Source organism: Antechinus flavipes, chromosome 3, assembly GCF_016432865.1.
Source record: "Antechinus flavipes isolate AdamAnt ecotype Samford, QLD, Australia chromosome 3, AdamAnt_v2, whole genome shotgun sequence".
In the NCBI taxonomy this organism is placed as follows: Eukaryota; Metazoa; Chordata; class Mammalia; order Dasyuromorphia; family Dasyuridae; genus Antechinus; species Antechinus flavipes.
This window is the reverse complement of record NC_067400.1, coordinates 394,818,690-394,825,877: the sequence shown is the minus strand read 5'-3', so window position 1 is coordinate 394,825,877 and position 7,188 is coordinate 394,818,690. Positions and strand designations below refer to the sequence as shown.

Sequence of the window (7,188 nt, the reverse complement as noted above, 5' to 3'; positions counted from 1 at the left end):
GATCCCGTTGTGCTTGGTACACAAAAAGCACTAAATAAATGCTTGTCTACCCCGAATGCTTCAGGGTTAGTTTGAATGGGGAGGATGGGCGTGGGAGCAGAATTTGGATGGGAGGTTCTTGAGGGAGTGAGTATCTTTTTTCCTCCCTCAGCGCTTAGCACGATGCTCGGCACAGAGCAGGCGCTTAATAAGTGTTGAACGTATGACTGGCTGGCTGGCCAGTTGCAGAACCACTGCATGCGGTGGAGCCCGTCTGCGCTCCGCGTTCACCTGGGGGCGCTGTGAAGCCGAGCCGCGCCTCGGCAGATGCGAGCGAGGGAGGCTAGCTGCCTCCGCCTCCTCCGCCTCCTTCTCCACCTCTTCCACCGCGGCTCTCTCCGCAGCTCTCCTCCCAGCGGAGGGGCGACTCTCGGGGAGCGAGGTCGCCGCCCCCGCCTCCGCCTCCGCCCCTACCGACTCCCCTTTCTGCAGCCGGCGAGGGGAGTGGCCGCTGGCGCTGAATGACTGCCTCCTGAGAGCTCGGGAGAGCCTGCCTGCGTTCCCTTTGCGCACGGGGCAGACGGACGGACTGAGCGCTCGCTCCTCGGCTCGCGCTCGCGCTCGGCTCGGTTTGCCGGGGACTTGGGCTTCGGAACCGCTGGCGGCGGCGGCTGCGGGAGCGACAGCAGCAGCAGTGTGTGCCCGCGTCTTGCGGGGAGAGCGGAGGTGTGTGTCGCGGAGAGGTAGGCAGCCCGTCCTTTCTCCCCAGTCCTTCCTCTGCGCTTCCCGCTGCGCCCCGGAGCTGGAGCCGGGAATGGAGACCCGGGCTCCTGGGAGCGCCAGGGAGACAACCTTCGCCGCCTGCTGCTGCTGGGGATCCCTTTGAGGGCAAGAACGAGAGCCAGAGATTGGGAAGAAGGAGGACTCTAAATATGTTTTGGATTGCTCTTTTTGGGAGGGGGGAGGAGGGAGAGTGTCGTGGAAAGAACAGAGAGATGGAAGAATTAAGTTATGCTTAGTTTGTACGTGTCTCCTTGTCCACTGGGAAATAGAAGTCCGAATCCTCACTCTCTCCTTGTGGACCCTCCCACCCGCTGGGATCCCCCAAACAAAACCTGATTGCTTTTAGTTGTCCCTGTTTTATGAACATAAACGTGTTTCATTCAGTGTGGGAATTAAATTGAAGAATAAAGCCGGGTGCTGGTGGTGGGTGAGTGGGGGGCGTGTTCGGGGCAAGGGCATTAGGGGTCCAGGTGAAGTGGCGTTGGGTGGGAGGGTAAGAGAGCAAGATGGGGTTTCCTTTGCATGCAGCTGCTCCTTCCTCCTTTGTTCCAGGCACTGTGGCGGGGGTTGCCCTGGGTCCTGTTTCCTTGCTGGGATGGGATTGATTCATTATGGGGATGGGGGTGGGGGCGGCGGTGGGGGGAGGGAGACCGATTGAAACCAGATTAGGAAGTGGAGAAAATTTACATTTGAGCCACTTGTGGGGGAGGGCTGGAGATTGATGGTGTATGTATGCCTTACGGGGGACAGAGGGATTGGGGAGGGCTGATGAGAGGATGGAAAGGGATGTGTGTGGGGGGGTGTTTGCACCATCCGGCAAACATTTTATTTAAGGGGCTGTGGGTCTTTAGAGCTGGCTTAAAAAAAAATGCTTTGTTGAGGAGGTTTTAACCATATGTTTATTGCTGCAACAAGTTGTGTGCTTGTGGTACCTCTGAGAGTTTCTTCAGTAGTTTGTTAAAATCTAAGCTTGCCAGGTATCTTGGAAAGAGGGGTGCCTTTGGTGTGAACTCAGAGGTTTCTTTTGTATTCTTGGAACTAGAAAAGACCAAGGTACATTATCCAAAATACATTACGGAAAGCAAATGTAATGCAGACAGATTCGCATATGGTTAATTTAATACATCATGACAGAAGATGGTATAAAAAAATATCTCTCAGGAATGTCTAGGGGAAAACCACCAAAGAAAGGGACAGACATTGCTAAATGTTTGAATCAGATTACCCAATTCAAGGACTTTCCCAGAAAATAATAAATATTATTTATTAAAAATCATTCAAAAATAGTTGAGAGGAAGTTTAGTTTTCATTAGAGAATAATTTTTTTTCTTGAATTCCTCACTTGTGTTTTCTACTGTAAGAATAATGAAAGTCTGGATAAATGAAGAAATATAGCATATCAATTATTAGTTAAATTAGCCTTATTCAGGTTGAAAGCATTGACACAAGGGAAACTGATGAAGAAACAACGATGTTTTGGAGGAAAAGAAGTGATTGAATGATCAGTATTTTTAAATGGAGTGTTTCAAGCAAAACTGTGTCTGGTAGGAGCCTGAAATTTCCAGGCATTTTCATGATCTGGGCCCATGGGACACTGGTGGAAGAGGCCCAAAATTTTACTGAATATGTGAGAACTGTTGTAGTGATAGATAGAGACACAGTAATACTCTGATTACAGTATTCCTGGATAGACTATTTACAGAAAATTAAATTGATGTTTGGCCTGGGACAGCCCTTAACTGGAAGGGGGCATTATGTGTTCTTTGAGAGAGAGAGTGGTACCCTGTTTTTTACGTCAGTCCAACTCTTTAAGATGAACCAAGTTTAATAGTTGACTTTAGAAGGGGAATTGGGAGCTTGCTCTGGAAAAATGTTTTCTACCCACTAACTGGTAATGGAAAAGCATTGTACATACTGCTGAGTGTGTGCCTTTTTACGTGGGGATGTGGTCAGCTTTTCAGGGCCTGCCTGCTAAGCAATGGGACATGTCCTCAGAAGCTATTGTGAGTTTTAAATTGAAGTGGGAATTTTTCCAACCAGGCAAGCTGTTTGTTATTATAACACAAAGCTGGGCAAAACATTCTGCCTTCTACAGTTAACAAAGAGTAACTTTTTCAAAAAGTTTCATCATTTTTAACTTATACAGAATAATTCACATCATTAACGGGAAAACCACATTTGATTATCTGACTTCCCAAATAACAATTGAAATATTCTTTAATGAAATATACACCACAATAGAAAATGTTGCTACAAAGGAAACACATGGGGGGATGGAGGGTAGTTTGCTGAGGGAGAAGTTGATTTTCCAGCATCCGGCTATCCTATTGTGTGATTGTGTACAGTATTAAGGCCTGCAACAAGCTTTACCCATTCTCAATGAATCATCATTTTGCTAGTATCTAAGACAAGCTTTCCCCAGCTGTGAAGTGGGACCTCTGAAAGGGAAATGGGATGGGAAAATTGGGCCAGAGAGGGGGATCTTAGAAGAGACTTCTGTTAATTATTTCCTATTAATCTTGTACATAGCTTGCTCTGTGTATATTTGATTCCTTGTTGTCTTAGTCATTAGATTGTAACCTCTTTGAGGGAAGTGGCTCTATTTTGCTTCCTTTTTTGTACCCTTAGGGCTTAACACAGTACCTGGAATTGATGTTAATAATTTATAAATTGACATTAATATTGGTTATTGATTTGTTGAGTCTATCAAAATGAAGACTTATGATTTAGCATCACTTCTCTTTGATTTCTACTCTTCTCTACTACTTATAACAAGAGGTGTGAATTTTAATTTCTCACAATCTGTCTGGTCTTCAGGAAGACATTAGTGAAATTTGGAAGTCCTGATTTGAGATTATTTATGTTTAGAATCATGGTTCTATGATATATAGGAACCCCAAACAATTCTTTTTTCCCCTGGGGCAATTGGGATTAAATGACTTGCCCAGGGTCACACAGCTAGGAAGTGTTGTGTGTGAGGCAGGATTTGAACTCAGATCCTCCTGGCTTCAGGGCTGGTGCTCTATCCACTGTGCCATCTAGCTTCCACCCTCCCAAACAATTCTTAAGGCTACAAGTGAGTTATCTACATTGATCAAAAAGACTAGCTCTGGAGTCAGGTTGACCTGAATTCAAATTAGTCCTCAGATATTTGACACTTACTGGCTGTATGAACCCCAGACAAATCACTTAATTCCTATTACTTCACAAACCCCTAAAAAACCCACAAAAAAAGTGACAACTTACTACTATTACTATAACTTCTACTACATGTTTTCAGTACTTACTTTTCTATGAAGCCTTTCGTGATCCTTCCAGTTGTTCATGTTCACCTTCTTGAACTACCTTATATTTAACTACAAATTATATTTAATTTGTGCATATATGAGCATAAATGCATATTATGTATGTGTATATATTTGTATGTAGAAAATAGATACATATCCAACACTTCCCACCTACTAGAATGTCGTTTTTTTGTGAGTAGGCATTGTCTGATTTGTTTTATTTCCCCACTGTCTAGCATAATGCACAGCATGTAGTAGGTATCTAATAAATCTTTATTAATTGAATAATATGACTAAGATGAAAGAAAAATAAACTTTTATTAAAAAGAGTCTGTTAGGTTGCCAGTATTGAAAAATACACCATTCCCTTTCAGTAAGCATATATAAGAAAGGAGAGGTGTATAAAAACAACAGAAAAAAAGCATTTACTTATATAAAATTTTTTTTTAAAAATTTCAATTAGCAAAAATAATTTTTCTCTCTCTTACTCCCTCATCTCATTGGGGAAAAATGAAATAAAAGCAAAAACCTTGGAACATTTATGCAAAGTCAAGAAAAACCAATTTCTGACTTGGCCATCTCCTTGCCCCCCCAAAATATGTTATACACACAACACACACACACACACACACACACACACACACACACACACATACACACACACCCCCCATTTGCCGATGCAGTAAAACTATTTACCAGAGAATCCCTATGTTCCCTAACCTCCTCCATTTCAATATTCATCCTTGTCCCTATATATATATATATATATATATATATATATATATATATGTTCAGTTTGCCCTGAGTCCTTCACCTCCCTGGAATGCTTTATCATTCCTCTGAACATATATATATATATATATATATATATATATATATATATATATATATATATATATATATATATATATATATATTGCTGTTGATCATTGCATCTGTCACAGCTCTTAAGCTTTAAGATTTGCTTGTTTGTTACAGTAAAAGCATCTGTTTTCAGGTTTCTCTGCAAAGATGAAAGACAGCAAGTAACTCTTGGATGGCATTTCCTAGACATCGAAATTTGCTCCTTGATGGGGGGAAATTTCTGTCTTGAGTTTTTTCTTAGTACACAGATATTTTTAAAAAGAAGGAACAGCAAAGGAGAGAAGGCAAGCAGTTAATAAAAGGAGGAAGTGGTTCAGTGGAATTGGAAACATATGAAGTGGTAGTCCTTAGTTTTTTTTTCCCAGCACATGCTTTTTAAAAGTCCTGGCAGCAGCTCTTTTTTTTTTTTTTTAGAAGACATTTTTCCTTTGGAAAGTGTCAAGGGTCTCTCTTTACAAGATCCTCTGAGATCATAACATTTCTGGGCTCTGTGGGAACGAAATCCCACAGGATGATTTCTGTACTCATCTTTCCCCTACAGAGGAAATGAGCCCACTTAGGAAGCGGCAAGAAGGAAGAACAGAAGTGGAATTGTTAGAATTCACATGGGGGTAGATTGGAGAGTTAAGGATAGGTAGTAGACACTTCAACTAGCTTTGGGAAAACTGTTCTGAGAATAGACACCGATGCAAACACAGAAAAGATTTTAACATTGGACACCCTGAATTGTTTGTCTTTATCCGAGGGATGGGTTCAAGAGAAAACAATCAATATTGTTTGTTAATGCACCCAAGATAAAGCTTCAAGTCCAGAAAGTTTGTCTTTATTTTATTATTATTATTTATTCCGTTCTTTATTTATTATTCCATGTTAGAAAAAGTTCATTCAGTGTCCCTGAGTTCTTTGTAGGTGGCATAAGTCAGTATCTTATATTTTTCAGCATCAGAAAATCCTCTTTTGTTTACTTTAAAATTCAGCTTGTTGGGGGGAAGGCAGATATGAGGTTTCACAAACAGTTATGAATAGGTCAGGATTTTCTTTATTCAACTAGGTATGAAACAATGAAGACTGAAAAGGTGATTTGAAGGTATTGTGGGCAGAAGTTAATGAAGGGAACTAACTGCTGCTTTACAATTCTTATCTCAGTTAATCTTCACAACAACTTTGGGATGTAGGTGCTATTATCATTTTATATATGAGGAAACTTTAGGTAGACATCATTTAAGTGCCCAGGGTGAGTGAGTGTCTGAGGCTGGATTTGAATTCTTCCTGACTCCAGATCCAGACCAGTATCCATAGCATCACTTAGCTGCTTTCTAAGAGACAGAGATGGAGAGAGAGAGCATTCCCTGTATGGGAGACGAGAGATAGAATGTCTTTTTTGGAGAAACAGAAGTAGGCTTGCATAGGTAGTTTGTAGAATTTGTGGAGGGGTGACTGAAGTGTAAGAAATTTGGAAAGGTAGGGAGAGAGCAGGCCATTGTTCTCTAAGCTGCACTATGAACTTCTTCATCCAGAAGCCTCAGACTAAGCTGGAAATTCACTCTTTGGAAGTACTCTCCAATCCTCTGGCCTTTTCTGATTGGATGGCTCCTCCTCCCAGAAATTCCCTTTAAACGGGGCCCAGGCCAGCCATGTCTCATTGTTTGATTCCTCTCCAGGCTGTACTCTCAACTTCTTCTGAAACTTAGTTTTTCATTCCTGGGGCTCCCCCCATCCCATCTTGGACCAGCCGTGTAAAAAAAAAGACAACCAGTAGTGGAAATTCCCCTCCACCAATGCAGATCTGCAACTCATCAGGAACTAATACTCTCTTACTATTCTAGATAGTGTTTTAAGACTGACTTGGTCATGGTCATTCATATAGCTAGTATATGCCAGAAGCAAGATCTTAAAAGCTCATCAGTGTTCTAATGTTTCCCCTCTATCTACTCTGCTTCTCACTGAACTTCTTATATATTGTTTTTTTCACCTGTCAGTATATCGTTCCTCTTTGTCAATTCATAATCTCATGAAACATAAAATTTAGTGCAGGACCCTGGCCTAGGTATGAAGCAGTCTGGAAAAAAATGGAAGCAATGAAAGAAGTCTGCTGTCCCTGAAAAGGCACAAGTGTAGGTACCTGCTGAGTGGATGATGGTGAATTCAGCACATGAGGCTTTGGTGAAATGGATTTTATTTCAAGGCATCATATGCCACAAAGAAAGTAACAACAACAGAACAGCATCAGATCTGGAATTAGGGATTTTTTCCAGTTTTAATAGGTTCACTAGCA

At 41.8% G+C, this 7,188-nt stretch overlaps 1 protein-coding gene across 4 annotated transcripts in view; it reads left to right on the top strand.

Annotated features, from left to right (window-relative positions):
* Positions 1-341: 341 nt before the first annotated feature.
* Positions 342-7,188, top strand: part of MYO1B (myosin IB) — a 213,650-nt gene continuing 206,803 nt past the window's right edge. For all 4 annotated transcript variants that reach the window (XM_051985985.1, XM_051985987.1, XM_051985986.1 and 1 more), the window contains exon 1: positions 342-722. The gene's annotated coding sequence lies outside the window, so the exon portion shown is untranslated. The remainder of the gene's footprint in view (positions 723-7,188) is intronic.